The sequence below is a fragment of the Ambystoma mexicanum genome, chromosome 6q (assembly GCF_040938575.1).
Source record: "Ambystoma mexicanum isolate Mex_15411 chromosome 6q, UKY_AmexF1_1, whole genome shotgun sequence".
Taxonomy (NCBI): Eukaryota; Metazoa; Chordata; class Amphibia; order Caudata; family Ambystomatidae; genus Ambystoma; species Ambystoma mexicanum.
Window position 1 is genome coordinate 1,632,159,992 of NC_090937.1, and position 13,196 is coordinate 1,632,173,187.

The following is a 13,196-nucleotide window of genomic DNA, read 5'->3' on the forward strand; positions in this document are numbered from 1 at the left end:
GCCTGTCTGCAAAAGGCCATGGGATGGGAGTGCGTGGTTGCAGGTTGTTTGGCTTTGTAAGGCCTACTGCCCGCTTCACTCGAAACTGGGTCTAGGGTTGTCTGTTTGTAGGCTGTAAAAGCCCAGAAAAGCTCTTGTTCTCCAACCAGCAGAGTGGCGCAGCGGAAGCATGCTGGTCCCATAACCCAGAGGTCAATGGATCGAAACCATCCTCTGCTAACTTTTTTCAAATTATGTTTTTGTGTCATGGCATTAGGGCACAAAGAGCTGTAAGTGCCTGGATGCAATGTCATTCCTTGAACTTGCTGCCTCGTTCCACTCTTGCGCTAAATAGGAGAGGGTCCCAGCCCAGCCAACAAAATGTACTGTTCAATCAAACCAAACTTAAAACCAAGCTCCTTTTTTAAGGGGTCCCGGGGAAATGTTGGGCTGACCGGCAAGACCTCATGATGCGAACTGCTTCTGCGTCAAACGCAAGCTTTTTTCATTCCCAGCCAATGACTTATTCTTATTTCTAAGGGACGCTCCATCAGATAGCCCAGACAGGCAGGCGTTGGTGGTATAGTGGTGAGCATAGCTGCCTTCCAAGCAGTTGACCCGGGTTCGATTCCCGGCCAACGCAGATCAAATCTTTAAATTGTTCAAAATGCATTTTTTGGAAATCAGACTCATGCTGAAAGCAAAGCTGACACACTTTTCGTGAAAATCAAAACCCCATCCAGGAAAGGTTCTTGCATCCTAGTTTCTGCAACTGTCTATCGGTGAGGGGATTGAAGCGAGCAGGGCTCCTGGCCCCTCCCCGACAAAGCCCTGACGAAGGCCTGACAAAGGCCTATTCGCCTTGCCCTGACGGGCCTTGGTCCCAGCAGGCCACCGAGCACAGCACCTCAGCCTATTAGAGTGAGGTTTCAGGATCTCTCTCATCCTGTAAACCAACATACTGAAGAAGGTGAAACGTGTGGCTGCGCTCCTCACATGCTGAAGCAGCAGCAGCCCTTTCCCTGAAGCAAAGTTCCTTCATTCCTCCCTCCCATAACCCTTAGCAGGGGATTTATGGTAATTGAGTTGAGTTTCCAAACTGGCCCTTCCTTCCTTCCTTCCCATATCTGCCAGCTCGAGAAGGCTTGTTTTGTTGCACCTGGGAAGTAAAGTATCTATTTGCGAGAGAGAGAGAATGAGAGAGAGAGACAGAGAGAGAGAGACAGAGAGAGAAGGTGAAGGGGTGTTGGCAGTTAGGGTGTGAGCTAGAGAAATGAGGCCTGTCTGCAAAAGGCCATGGGATGGGAGTGCGTGGTTGCAGGTTGTTTGGCTTTGTAAGGCCTACTGCCCGCTTCACTCGAAACTGGGTCTAGGGTTGTCGGTTTGTAGGCTGTAAAAGCCCAGAAAAGCTCTTGTTCTCCAACCAGCAGAGTGGCGCAGCGGAAGCGTGCTGGGCCCATAACCCAGAGGTCGATGGATCGAAACCATCCTCTGCTAACTTTTTTCAAATTATGTTTTTGTGTCATGGCATTAGGGCACAAAGAGCTGTAAGTGCCTGGATGCAATGTCATTCCTTGAACTTGCTGCCTCGTTCCACTCTTGCGCTAAATAGGAGAGGGTCCCAGCCCAGCCAACAAAATGTACTGTTCAAACAAACCAAACTTAAAACCAAGCTCCTTTTTTAAGGGGTCCCGGGGAAATGTTGGGCTGACCGGCAAGACCTCATGATGCGAACTGCTTCTGCGTCAAACGCAAGCTTTTTTCATTCCCAGCCAATGACTTATTCTTATTTCTAAGGGGCGCTCCATCAGATAGCCCAGACAGGCAGGCGTTGGTGGTATAGTGGTGAGCATAGCTACCTTCCAAGCAGTTGACCCGGGTTCGATTCCCTGCCAACGCAGATCAAATCTTTAAATTGTTCAAAATGCATTTTTGGGAAATCAGACTCATGCTGAAAGCAAAGCTGACACACTTTTCGCGAAAATCAAAACCCCATCCAGGAAAGGTTCTTGCATCCTAGTTTCTGCAACTGTCTATCGGTGAGGGGATTGAAGCGAGCAGGGCTCCTGGCCCCTCCCCGACAAAGCCCTGACGAAGGCCTGACAAAGGCCTATTCGCCTTGCCCTGACGGGCAAAGGTCCCAGCAGGCCACCGAGCACAGCACCTCAGCCTATTAGAGTGAGGTTTCAGGATCTCTCTGATCCTGTAAACCAACATACTGAGGAAGGTGAAACGTGTGGCTGCGCTCCTCACATGCTGAAGCAGCAGCAGCCCTTTCCCTGAAGCAAAGTTCCTTCATTCCTCCCTCCCATAACCCTTAGCAGGGGATTTATGGTAATTGAGTTGAGTTTCCAAACTGGCCCTTCCTTCCTTCCTTCCCATATCTGCCAGCTCGAGAAGGCTTGTTTTGTTGCACCTGGGAAGTAAAGTATCTATTTGCGAGAGAGAGAGAATGAGAGAGAGAGACAGAGAGAGAGAGACAGAGAGAGAAGGGGAAGGGGTGTTGGCAGTTAGGGTGTGAGCTAGAGAAATGAGGCCTGTCTGCAAAAGGCCATGGGATGGGAGTGCGTGGTTGCAGGTTGTTTGGCTTTGTAAGGCCTACTGCCCGCTTCACTCGAAACTGGGTCTAGGGTTGTCTGTTTGTAGGCTGTAAAAGCCCAGAAAAGCTCTTGTTCTCCAACCAGCAGAGTGGCGCAGCGGAAGCGTGCTGGTCCCATAACCCAGAGGTCGATGGATCGAAACCATCCTCTGCTAACTTTTTTCAAATTATGTTTTTGTGTCATGGCATTAGGGCACAAAGAGCTGTAAGTGCCTGGATGCAATGTCATTCCTTGAACTTGCTGCCTCGTTCCACTCTTGCGCTAAATAGGAGAGGGTCCCAGCCCAGCCAACAAAATGTACTGTTCAATCAAACCAAACTTAAAACCAAGCTCCTTTTTTAAGGGGTCCCGGGGAAATGTTGGGCTGACCGGCAAGACCTCATGATGCGAACTGCTTCTGCGTCAAACGCAAGCTTTTTTCATTCCCAGCCAATGACTTATTCTTATTTCTAAGGGACGCTCCATCAGATAGCCCAGACAGGCAGGCGTTGGTGGTATAGTGGTGAGCATAGCTGCCTTCCAAGCAGTTGACCCGGGTTCGATTCCCGGCCAACGCAGATCAAATCTTTAAATTGTTCAAAATGCATTTTTTGGAAATCAGACTCATGCTGAAAGCAAAGCTGACACACTTTTCGTGAAAATCAAAACCCCATCCAGGAAAGGTTCTTGCATCCTAGTTTCTGCAACTGTCTATCGGTGAGGGGATTGAAGCGAGCAGGGCTCCTGGCCCCTCCCCGACAAAGCCCTGACGAAGGCCTGACAAAGGCCTATTCGCCTTGCCCTGACGGGCAAAGGTCCCAGCAGGCCACCGAGCACAGCACCTCAGCCTATTAGAGTGAGGTTTCAGGATCTCTCTCATCCTGTAAACCAACATACTGAGGAAGGTGAAACGTGTGGCTGCGCTCCTCACATGCTGAAGCAGCAGCAGCCCTTTCCCTGAAGCAAAGTTCCTTCATTCCTCACTCCCATAACCCTTAGCAGGGGATTTATGGTAATTGAGTTGAGTTTCCAAACTGGCCCTTCCTTCCTTCCTTCCCATATCTGCCAGCTCGAGAAGGCTTGTTTTGTTGCACCTGGGAAGTAAAGTATCTATTTGCGAGAGAGAGAGAATGAGAGAGAGAGACAGAGAGAGAGAGACAGAGAGAGAAGGGGAAGGGGTGTTGGCAGTTAGGGTGTGAGCTAGAGAAATGAGGCCTGTCTGCAAAAGGCTATGGGATGGGAGTGCGTGGTTGCAGGTTGTTTGGCTTTGTAAGGCCTACTGCCCGCTTCACTCGAAACTGGGTCTAGGGTTGTCGGTTTGTAGGCTGTAAAAGCCCAGAAAAGCTCTTGTTCTCCAACCAGCAGAGTGGCGCAGCGGAAGCGTGCTGGGCCCATAACCCAGAGGTCGATGGATCGAAACCATCCTCTGCTAACTTTTTTCAAATTATGTTTTTGTGTCATGGCATTAGGGCACAAAGAGCTGTAAGTGCCTGGATGCAATGTCATTCCTTGAACTTGCTGCCTCGTTCCACTCTTGCGCTAAATAGGAGAGGGTCCCAGCCCAGCCAACAAAATGTACTGTTCAAACAAACCAAACTTAAAACCAAGCTCCTTTTTTAAGGGGTCCCGGGGAAATGTTGGGCTGACCGGCAAGACCTCATGATGCGAACTGCTTCTGCGTCAAACGCAAGCTTTTTTCATTCCCAGCCAATGACTTATTCTTATTTCTAAGGGGCGCTCCATCAGATAGCCCAGACAGACAGGCGTTGGTGGTATAGTGGTGAGCATAGCTGCCTTCCAAACAGTTGACCCAGGTTCGATTCCCGGCCAACGCAGATCAAATCTTTAAATTGTTCAAAATGCATTTTTGGGAAATCAGACTCATGCTGAAAGCAAAGCTGACACACTTTTCGCGAAAATCAAAACCCCATCCAGGAAAGGTTCTTGCATCCTAGTTTCCGCAACTGTCTATCGGTGAGGGGATTGAAGCGAGCAGGGCTCCTGGCCCCTCCCCGACAAAGCCCTGACGAAGGCCTATTCGCCTTGCCCTGACGGGCAAAGGTCCCAGCAGGCCACCGAGCACAGCACCTCAGCCTATTAGAGTGAGGTTTCAGGATCTCTCTCATCCTGTAAACCAACATACTGAGGAAGGTGAAACGTGTGGCTGCGCTCCTCACATGCTGAAGCAGCAGCAGCCCTTTCCCTGAAGCAAAGTTCCTTCATTCCTCCCTCCCATAACCCTTAGCAGGGGATTTATGGTAATTGAGTTGAGTTTCCAAACTGGCCCTACCTTCCTTCCTTCCCATATCTGCCAGCTCGAGAAGGCTTGTTTTGTTGCTCCTGGGAAGTAAAGTATCTATTTGCGAGAGAGAGAGAATGAGAGAGAGAGACAGAGAGAGAGAGACAGAGAGAGAAGGGGAAGGGGTGTTGGCAGTTAGGGTGTGAGCTAGAGAAATGAGGCCTGTCTGCAAAAGGCCATGGGATGGGAGTGCGTGGTTGCATGTTGTTTGGCTTTGTAAGGCCTACTGCCCGCTTCACTCGAAACTGGGTCTAGGGTTGTCGGTTTGTAGGCTGTAAAAGCCCAGAAAAGCTCTTGTTCTCCAACCAGCAGAGTGGCGCAGCAGAAGCGTGCTGGACCCATAACCCAGAGGTTGATGGATCGAAACCATCCTCTGCTAAATTTTTTCAAATTATGTTTTTGTGTCATGGCATTAGGGCACAAAGAGCTGTAAGTGCCTGGATGCAATGTCATTCCTTGAACTTGCTGCCTCGTTCCACTCTTGCGCTAAATAGGAGAGGGTCCCAGCCCAGCCAACAAAATGTACTGTTCAATCAAACCAAACTTAAAACCAAGCTCCTTTTTTAAGGGGTCCCGGGGAAATGTTGGGCTGACCGGCAAGACCTCATGATGCGAATTGCTTCTGCGTCAAACGCAAGCTTTTTTCATTCCCAGCCAATGACTTATTCTTATTTCTAAGGGGCGCTCCATCAGATAGCCCAGACAGGCAGGCGTTGGTGGTATAGTGGTGAGCATAACTGCCTTCCAAGCAGTTGACCCGGGTTCGCTTCCCGGCCAACGCAGATCAAATCTTTAAATTGTTCAAAATGCATTTTTTGGAAATCAGACTCATGCTGAAAGCAAAGCTGACACACTTTTCGTGAAAATCAAAACCCCATCCAGGAAAGGTTCTTGCATCCTAGTTTCTGCAACTGTCTATCGGTGAGGGGATTGAAGCGAGCAGGGCTCCTGGCCCCTCCCCGACAAAGCCCTGACGAAGGCCTGACAAAGGCCTATTCGCCTTGCCCTGACGGGCAAAGGTCCCAGCAGGCCACCGAGCACAGCACCTCAGCCTATTAGAGTGAGGTTTCAGGATCTCTCTCATCCTGTAAACCAACATACTGAGGAAGGTGAAACGTGTGGCTGCGCTCCTCACATGCTGAAGCAGCAGCAGCCCTTTCCCTGAAGCAAAGTTCCTTCATTCCTCCCTCCCATAACCCTTAGCAGGGGATTTATGGTAATTGAGTTGAGTTTCCAAACTGGCCCTTCCTTCCTTCCTTCCCATATCTGCCAGCTCGAGAATGCTTGTTTTGTTGCACCTGGGAAGTAAAGTATCTATTTGCGAGAGAGAGAGAATGAGAGAGAGAGACAGAGAGAGAGAGACAGAGAGAGAAGGGGAAGGGGTGTTGGCAGTTACGGTGTGAGCTAGAGAAATGAGGCCTGTCTGCAAAAGGCCATGGGATGGGAGTGCGTGGTTGCAGGTTGTTTGGCTTTGTAAGGCCTACTGCCCGCTTCACTCGAAACTGGGTCTAGGGTTGTCGGTTTGTAGGCTGTAAAAGCCCAGAAAAGCTCTTGTTCTCCAACCAGCAGAGTGGCGCAGCGGAAGCATGCTGGGCCCATAACCCAGAGGTCGATGGATCAAAACCATCCTCTGCTAAGTTTTTTCAAATTATGTTTTTGTGTCATGGCATTAGGGCACAAAGAGCTGTAAGTGCCTGGATGCAATGTCATTCCTTGAACTTGCTGCCTCGTTCCACTCTTGCGCTAAATAGGAGAGGGTCCCAGCCCAGCCAACAAAATGTACTGTTCAATCAAACCAAACTTAAAACCAAGCTCCTTTTTTAAGGGGTCCCGGGGAAATGTTGGGCTGACCGGCAAGACCTCATGATGCGAACTGCTTCTGCGTCAAACGCAAGCTTTTTTCATTCCCAGCCAATGACTTATTCTTATTTCTAAGGGGCGCTCCATCAAATAGCCCAGACAGGCAGGCGTTGGTGGTATAGTGGTGAGCATAGCTGCCTTCCAAGCAGTTGACCCGGGTTCGATTCCCGGCCAACGCAGATCAAATCTTTAAATTGTTCAAAATGCATTTTTTGGAAATCAGACTCATGCTGAAAGCAAAGCTGACACACTTTTCGTGAAAATCAAAACCCCATCCAGGAAAGGTTCTTGCATCCTAGTTTCTGCAACTGACTATCGGTGAGGGGATTGAAGCGAGCAGGGCTCCTGGCCCCTCCCCGACAAAGCCCTGACGAAGGCCTGACAAAGGCCTATTCGCCTTGCCCTGACGGGCAAAGGTCCCAGCAGGCCACCGAGCACAGCACCTCAGCCTATTAGAGTGAGGTTTCAGGATCTCTCTCATCCTGTAAACCAACATACTGAGGAAGGTGAAACGTGTGGCTGCGCTCCTCACATGCTGAAGCAGCAGCAGCCCTTTCCCTGAAGCAAAGTTCCTTCATTCCTCCCTCCCATAACCCTTAGCAGGGGATTTATGGTAATTGAGTTTCCAAACTGTCCCTTCCTTCCTTCCTTCCCATATCTGCCAGCTCGAGAAGGCTTGTTTTGTTGCACCTGGGAAGTAAAGTATCTATTTGCGAGAGAGAGAGAATGAGAGAGAGAGACAGAGAGAGAGACAGTGAGAGAAGGGGAAGGGGTGTTGGCAGTTAGGGTGTGAGCTAGAGAAATGAGGCCTGTCTGCAAAAGGCCATGGGATGGGAGTGCGTGGTTGCAGGTTGTTTGGCTTTGTAAGGCCTACTGCCCGCTTCACTCGAAACTGGGTCTAGGGTTGTCGGTTTGTAGGCTGTAAAAGCCCCGAAAAGCTCTCGTTCTCCAACCAGCAGAGTGGCACAGCGGAAGCGTGCTGGGCCCATAACCCAGAGGTCGATGGATCGAAACCATCCTCTGCTAAGTTTTTTCAAATTATGTTTTTGTGTCATGGCATTAGGGCACAAAGAGCTGTAAGTGCCTGGATGCAATGTCATTCCTTGAACTTGCTGCCTCGTTCCACTCTTGCGCTAAATAGGAGAGGGTCCCAGCCCAGCCAACAAAATGTACTGTTCAATCAAACCAAACTTAAAACCAAGCTCCTTTTTTAAGGGGTCCCGGGGAAATGTTGGGCTGACCGGCAAGACCTCATGATGCGAACTGCTTCTGCGTCAAACGCAAGCTTTTTTCATTCCCAGCCAATGACTTATTCTTATTTCTAAGGGGCGCTCCATCACATAGCCCAGACAAGCAGGTGTTGGTGGTATAGTGGTGAGCATAGCTGCCTTCCAAGCAGTTGACCCGGGTTCGATTCCCGGCCAACGCAGATCAAATCTTTAAATTGTTCAAAATGCATTTTTGGGAAATCAGACTCATGCTGAAAGCAAAGCTGACACACTTTTCGCGAAAATCAAAACCCCATCCAGGAAAGGTTCTTGCATCCTAGTTTCCGCAACTGTCTATTGGTGAGGGGATTGAAGCGAGCAGGGCTCCTGGCCCCTCCCCGACAAAGCCCTGACGAAGGCCTATTCGCCTTGCCCTGACGGGCAAAGGTCCCAGCAGGCCACCGAGCACAGCACCTCAGCCTATTAGAGTGAGGTTTCAGGATCTCTCTCATCCTGTAAACCAACATACTGAGGAAGGTGAAACGTGTGGCTGCGCTCCTCACATGCTGAAGCAGCAGCAGCCCTTTCCCTGAAGCAAAGTTCCTTCATTCCTCCCTCCCATAACCCTTAGCAGGGGATTTATGGTAATTGAGTTGAGTTTCCAAACTGGCCCTTCCTTCCTTCCTTCCCATATCTGCCAGCTCGAGAAGGCTTGTTTTGTTGCACCTGGGAAGTAAAGTATCTATTTGCGAGAGAGAGAGAATGAGAGAGAGAGACAGAGAGAGAAGGGGAAGGGGTGTTGGCAGTTAGGGTGTGAGCTAGAGAAATGAGGCCTGTCTGCAAAAGGCCATGGGATGGGAGTGCGTGGTTGCAGGTTGTTTGGCTTTGTAAGGGATACTGCCCGCTTCACTCGAAACTGGGTCTAGGGTTGTCGGTTTGTAGGCTGTAAAAGCCCCGAAAAGCTCTCGTTCTCCAGCCAGCAGAGTGGCACAGCGGAAGCGTGCTGGGCCCATAACCCAGAGGTCGATGGATCGAAACCATCCTCTGCTAAGTTTTTTCAAATTATGTTTTTGTGTCATGGCATTAGGGCACAAAGAGCTGTAAGTGCCTGGATGCAATGTCATTCCTTGAACTTGCTGCCTCGTTTCACTCTTGCGCTAAATAGGAGAGGGTCCCAGCCCAGCCAACAAAATGTACTGTTCAATCAAACCAAACTTAAAACCAAGCTCCTTTTTTAAGGGGTCCCGGGGAAATGTTGGGCTGACCGGCAAGACCTCATGATGCGAACTGCTTCTGCGTCAAACGCAAGCTTTTTTCATTCCCAGCCAATGACTTATTCTTATTTCTAAGGGGCGCTCCATCAGATAGTCCAGACAGGCAGGCGTTGGTGGTATAGTGGTGAGCATAGCTGCCTTCCAAGCAGTTGACCCGGGTTCAAATCTTTAAATTGTTCAAAATGCATTTTTTGGAAATCAGACTCATGCTGAAAGCAAAGCTGACACACTTTTCGCGAAAATCAAAACCCCATCCAGGAAAGGTTCTTGCATCCTAGTTTCTGCAACTGTCTATCGGTGAGGGGATTGAAGCGAGCAGGGCTCCTGGCCCCTCCCCGACAAAGCCCTGACGAAGGCCTGACAAAGGCCTATTCGCCTTGCCCTGACGGGCAAAGGTCCCAGCGGGCCACCGAGCACAGCACCTCAGCCTATTAGAGTGAGGTTTCAGGATCTCTCTCATCCTGTAAACCAACATACTGAGGAAGGTGAAACGTGTGGCTGCGCTCCTCACATGCTGAAGCAGCAGCAGCCCTTTCCCTGAAGCAAAGTTCCTTCATTCCTCCCTCCCATAACCCTTAGCAGGGGATTTATGGTAATTGAGTTGAGTTTCCAAACTGGCCCTTCCTTCCTTCCCATATCTGCCAGCTCGAGAAGGCTTGTTTTGTTGCACCTGGGAAGTAAAGTATCTATTTGCGAGAGAGAGAGAATGAGAGAGAGAGACAGAGAGAGAGAGACAGAGAGAGAAGGGGAAGGGGTGTTGGCAGTTAGGGTGTGAGCTAGAGAAATGAGGCCTGTCTGCAAAAGGCCATGGGATGGGAGTGCGTGGTTGCATGTTGTTTGGCTTTGTAAGGCCTACTGCCCGCTTCACTCGAAACTGGGTCTAGGGTTGTCGGTTTGTAGGCTGTAAAAGCCCAGAAAAGCTCTTGTTCTCCAACCAGCAGAGTGGCGCAGCGGAAGCGTGCTGGACCCATAACCCAGAGGTCGATGGATCGAAACCATCCTCTGCTAAGTTTTTTCAAATTATGTTTTTGTGTCATGGCATTAGGGCACAAAGAGCTGTAAGTGCCTGGATGCAATGTCATTCCTTGAACTTGCTGCCTCGTTCCACTCTTGCGCTAAATAGGAGAGGGTCCCAGCCCAGCCAACAAAATGTACTGTTCAATCAAACCAAACTTAAAACCAAGCTCCTTTTTTAAGGGGTCCCGGGGAAATGTTGGGCTGACCGGCAAGACCTCATGATGCGAACTGCTTCTGCGTCAAACGCAAGCTTTTTTCATTCCCAGCCAATGACTTATTCTTATTTCTAAGGGGCGCTCCATCAGATAGCCCAGACAGGCAGGCTTTGGTGGTATAGTGGTGAGCATAGCTGCCTTCCAAGCAGTTGACCCGGGTTCGATTCCCGGCCAACGCAGATCAAATCTTTAAATTGTTCAAAATGCATTTTTTGGAAATCAGACTCATGCTGAAAGCAAAGCTGACACACTTTTCGTGAAAATCAAAACCCCATCCAGGAAAGGTTCTTGCATCCTAGTTTCTGCAACTGTCTATCGGTGAGGGGATTGAAGCGAGCAGGGCTCCTGGCCCCTCCCCGACAAAGCCCTGACGAAGGCCTGACAAAGGCCTATTCGCCTTGCCCTGACGGGCAAAGGTCCCAGCAGGCCACCGAGCACAGCACCTCAGCCTATTAGAGTGAGGTTTCAGGATCTCTCTCATCCTGTAAACCAACATACTGAGGAAGGTGAAACGTGTGGCTGCGCTCCTCACATGCTGAAGCAGCAGCAGCCCTTTCCCTGAAGCAAAGTTCCTTCATTCCTCCCTCCCATAACCCTTAGCAGGGGATTTATGGTAATTGAGTTGAGTTTCCAAACTGGCCCTTCCTTCCTTCCTTCCCATATCTGCCAGCTCGAGAAGGCTTGTTTTGTTGCACCTGGGAAGTAAAGTATCTATTTGCGAGAGAGAGAGAATGAGAGAGAGAGACAGAGAGAGAGACAGTGAGAGAAGGGGAAGGGGTGTTGGCAGTTAGGGTGTGAGCTAGAGAAATGAGGCCTGTCTGCAAAAGGCCATGGGATGGGAGTGCGTGGTTGCAGGTTGTTTGGCTTTGTAAGGCCTACTGCCCGCTTCACTCGAAACTGGGTCTAGGGTTGTCGGTTTGTAGGCTGTAAAAGCCCCGAAAAGCTCTCGTTCTCCAACCAGCAGAGTGGCACAGCGGAAGCGTGCTGGGCCCATAACCCAGAGGTCGATGGATCGAAACCATCCTCTGCTAAGTTTTTTCAAATTATGTTTTTGTGTCATGGCATTAGGGCACAAAGAGCTGTAAGTGCCTGGATGCAATGTCATTCCTTGAACTTGCTGCCTCGTTCCACTCTTGCGCTAAATAGGAGAGGGTCCCAGCCCAGCCAACAAAATGTACTGTTCAATCAAACCAAACTTAAAACCAAGCTCCTTTTTTAAGGGGTCCCGGGGAAATGTTGGGCTGACCGGCAAGACCTCATGATGCGAACTGCTTCTGCGTCAAACGCAAGCTTTTTTCATTCCCAGCCAATGACTTATTCTTATTTCTAAGGGGCGCTCCATCAGAGAGCTCAGACAGGCAGGCGTTGGTGGTATAGTGGTGAGCATAGCTGCCTTCCAAGCAGTTGACCACGCAGATCAAATCTTTAAATTGTTCAAAATGCATTTTTTGGAAATCAGACTCATGCTGAAAGCAAAGCTGACACACTTTTCGCGAAAATCAAAACCCCATCCAGGAAAGGTTCTTGCATCCTAGTTTCTGCAACTGTCTATCGGTGAGGGGATTGAAGCGAGCAGGGCTCCTGGCCCCTCCCCGACAAAGCCCTGACGAAGGCCTGACAAAGGCCTATTCGCCTTGCCCTGACGGGCAAAGGTCCCAGCAGGCCACCGAGCACAGCACCTCAGCCTATTAGAGTGAGGTTTCAGGATCTCTCTCATCCTGTAAACCAACATACTGAGGAAGGTGAAACGTGTGGCTGCGCTCCTCACATGCTGAAGCAGCAGCAGCCCTTTCCCTGAAGCAAAGTTCCTTCTTTCCTCCCCCCCATAACCCTTAGCAGGGGATTTATGGTAATTGAGTTGAGTTTCCAAACTGGCCCTTCCTTCCTTCCTTCCCATATCTGCCAGCTCGAGAAGGCTTGTTTTGTTGCACCTGGGAAGTAAAGTATCTACTTGCGAGAGAGAGAGAATGAGAGAGAGAGACAGAGAGAGAGAGACAGAGAGAGAAGGGGAAGGGGTGTTGGCAGTTAGGGTGTGAGCTAGAGAAATGAGGCCTGTCTGCAAAAGGCCATGGGATGGGAGTGCGTGGTTGCAGGTTGTTTGGCTTTGTAAGGCCTACTGCCCGCTTCACTCGAAACTGGGTCTAGGGTTGTCGGTTTGTAGGCTGTAAAAGCCCAGAAAAGCTCTTGTTCTCCAACCAGCAGAGTGGCGCAGCGGAAGCGTGCTGGGCCCATAACCCAGAGGTCGATGGATCGAAACCATCCTCTGCTAAGTTTTTTCAAATTATGTTTTTGTGTCATGGCATTAGGGCACAAAGAGCTGTAAGTGCCTGGATGCAATGTCATTCCTTGAACTTGCTGCCTCGTTCCACTCTTGCGCTAAATAGGAGAGGGTCCCAGCCCAGCCAACAAAATGTACTGTTCAATCAAACCAAACTTAAAACCAAGCTCCTTTTTTAAGGGGTCCCGGGGAAATGTTGGGCTGACCGGCAAGACCTCATGATGCGAACTGCTTCTGCGTCAAACGCAAGCTTTTTTCATTCCCAGCCAATGACTTATTCTTATTTCTAAGGGGCGCTCCATCACATAGCCCAGACAGGCAGGTGTTGGTGGTATAGTGGTGAGCATAGCTGCCTTCCAAGCAGTTGACCCGGTTCGATTCCCGGCCAACGCAGATCAAATCTTTAAATTGTTCAAAATGCATTTTTGGGAAATCAGACTCATGCTGAAAGCAAAGCTGACACACTTTTCGCGAAAATCAAAACCCC

At 49.8% G+C, this 13,196-nt stretch overlaps 6 non-coding genes across 6 annotated transcripts; all 6 read left to right on the top strand.

Moving 5' to 3' along the window:
• Positions 1–550: 550 nt before the first annotated feature.
• On the top strand, positions 551–622 carry TRNAG-UCC (transfer RNA glycine (anticodon UCC)). The gene has a single exon. It is a non-coding gene; the product is annotated as a tRNA-Gly (tRNA).
• A 782-nt stretch (positions 623–1,404) lies between these two features.
• Positions 1,405–1,476, top strand: TRNAM-CAU (transfer RNA methionine (anticodon CAU)). Its single transcript has one exon. It is a non-coding gene; the product is annotated as a tRNA-Met (tRNA).
• Positions 1,477–3,064: 1,588 nt separating this feature from the next.
• On the top strand, positions 3,065–3,136 carry TRNAG-UCC (transfer RNA glycine (anticodon UCC)). The gene has a single exon. It is a non-coding gene; the product is annotated as a tRNA-Gly (tRNA).
• A 782-nt stretch (positions 3,137–3,918) lies between these two features.
• TRNAM-CAU (transfer RNA methionine (anticodon CAU)) lies at positions 3,919–3,990 on the top strand. The gene has a single exon. It is a non-coding gene; the product is annotated as a tRNA-Met (tRNA).
• Positions 3,991–6,824: 2,834 nt separating this feature from the next.
• TRNAG-UCC (transfer RNA glycine (anticodon UCC)) lies at positions 6,825–6,896 on the top strand. Its single transcript has one exon. It is a non-coding gene; the product is annotated as a tRNA-Gly (tRNA).
• Positions 6,897–12,628: 5,732 nt separating this feature from the next.
• Positions 12,629–12,700, top strand: TRNAM-CAU (transfer RNA methionine (anticodon CAU)). The gene has a single exon. It is a non-coding gene; the product is annotated as a tRNA-Met (tRNA).
• The last annotated feature ends 496 nt before the right edge of the window (positions 12,701–13,196 follow it).